Source organism: Neopelma chrysocephalum, unplaced genomic scaffold, assembly GCF_003984885.1.
Source record: "Neopelma chrysocephalum unplaced genomic scaffold, ASM398488v2 Primary Assembly neopelma1_123, whole genome shotgun sequence".
NCBI lineage: Eukaryota > Metazoa > Chordata > Aves > Passeriformes > Pipridae > Neopelma > Neopelma chrysocephalum.
The window spans coordinates 1,877,422-1,879,515 of NW_020897785.1; the positions used below are offsets into that span (position 1 = coordinate 1,877,422).

Genomic DNA, 2,094 nt, shown 5'->3' on the forward strand with positions numbered 1-2,094 from the left:
TGGAGCTCAGAACAGGTGGGAGCAGATCAGCCCTGGAATATTTGGAGTTCAGAACACTCAGGAGCAGCCCTGGAATATTTGGAATTCAGAACACTCTGGAGCAGCCCTGGAATATTTGGAGCTCAGAACACTCGGGAGCAGATCAGCCCTGCAATATTTGGAGCTCAGAACACTCAGGAGAAGCCCTGGAATATTTGGAGTTTGGAAAACTCAGGAGCATCCCTGGAATATTTGGAGCTCAGAACACTCGGGAGCAGCCCTGGAATATTTGGAGCTCAGAAAACTCAGGAGCAGCCCTGGAATATTTGGAGTTCAGAACATTCGGGAGCAGCCCTGGAATATTTGGAGCTCAGAACAGTCAGGAGCAGCCCTGGAATATTTGGAGGTCAGAACAATTGGGAGCAGCCCTGGAATATTTGGAGCTCAGAACACTCGGGAGAAGCCATGGAATATTTGGAGCTCAGAACACTTGGGAGCAGATCAGCCCTGGAATATTTGGAGCTCAGAACACTTGGGAGCAGCCCTGGAACATTTGGAGCTCAGAAAACTCAGGAGCAGCCCTGGAATATTTGGAGTTCAGAACACTCGGGAGCAGCCCTGGAATATTTGGAGGTCAGAACACTCGGGAGCAGACCTGGAATATTTGGAGCTCAGAACAGTCAGGAGCATCCCTGGAATATTTGGAGGTGGAAGGAATCTGGGAGGCACAACTGCGCATCTCCAGAGAAGATTCCGGATCTGCCTGTGTGGAGACGAGTCCCTGCTGTTGGCTCAGCCCAACAATTCCCTGCCTGTGCCGTGGGAATTTATGGACTCTGAGTCGGGCTTTAATGATCCCGAAAACAGCCTCGTTTTCACTTAGTCCTGAGCCTACTGAGCTGGGAAGGAATCCTGTGGGATACTCGGGATGCGGCAGGAAAGGGATTTATGGGGCCCCTCTGGGCCAGAACTGTTTTTAAGCCTGTCCTATGGCCCTTTCCCTCTCTCCCCTGCTTAAGCCAGGCTTAAAATCCTTATTTAATTAATGTTGGGGTGTAAATATCCCAATGAAAACCCAGGTCAGTCGGGAGGGGGATTCCTGGGCTGGGTTCTGCCGTGGCCCCTTCTGTGGTGAGGGACGATCCCAAAAGGCTTTCCCGTGGATTCCCATCCAGGCAGGCGGGATCAGAGCTCCTCTCCTTCCTTCCTCTGCTCGAAACCTGCTCATCAGTCCTCGAGAATTGTTAATTCTTAATAATATTCCTGATAATTAATTATCAGGAAGGAGTTCTTGTCACCTTCTGCTTCCTTGGAATCAGAAAGGAATCATGGCATGGGTTGGAAGGGACCTAAAATCCCAGTTTTACCCCAAATCCTGCTGCTTTTCCCTAAAATCTTGCTGGTTTTCCCCCAAATCTTGGTGTTTTACCCTAAAATCTTGTTATTACCCCAAAATCCTGCTGCTTTACCCTAAAATCTCATTTTTACCCCAAAATCCTGGTGGTTTATGCTAAAATCCCAGTTTCACCCCAAATCCTGCTGCTGTGCCCCAAAATCAAGTTGGTTTACCCTAAAATCCCAGTTTTACATCAGATCTCGCTGTTTTACTTCGAAATCTTACTCTTTTGCCCAAAATCCCACTTGTACCCCAAATCCTGCTTGTTTACCCTAAAGTCTTACTGTTTTACCCTAAAATCCCAGTTTTATCTCAGATCCTGGTGTTTTACCCTAAAATCTCATTTTTACCCCTAAATCCTGCTGCTTTACCCCAAAATCTTGGTGTTTTACCCTAAAATCCCAGTTTTACCCCAAAATCCTGCTGCTTTACCCTAAAATCCCAGTTTTACTCTACATTCCTGCTGTTTTGCCCCAAATCCCAGTTTTACCCCAAATCCTGCTGCTGTGCTCCAAAATCCTACTGGTCTTACCCTAAAATCCTATTTTTACCCCAAAACCTGCTGCTTTACCCCAAAATCCTACTGTTTTGCCCCAAATTCCAGTTTTATCTCAAAATCCTGCTGCTTTATGCTAAAATCTTAGTGTTTTACCCTAAAATGCTGCTGCTTTACCCCCAAATACTTCTGCTTTACTCCAAAATCCAGCTCTTTTGCCCCA

General features: G+C 46.8%; 1 protein-coding gene and 1 long non-coding RNA gene across 2 annotated transcripts in view; one reads left to right on the plus strand and one right to left on the minus strand.

Annotated features, from left to right (window-relative positions):
- Positions 1–2,094, plus strand: part of ELP3 (elongator acetyltransferase complex subunit 3) — a 98,043-nt gene that overhangs the window by 95,185 nt on the left and 764 nt on the right. The window lies entirely within an intron of this gene.
- Positions 1,000–2,094, minus strand: part of LOC113974556 — a 1,574-nt gene continuing 479 nt past the window's right edge. The window contains exon 2 of the long non-coding RNA XR_003536574.1: positions 1,000–1,287. This is a non-coding gene — a long non-coding RNA (uncharacterized LOC113974556). The remainder of the gene's footprint in view (positions 1,288–2,094) is intronic.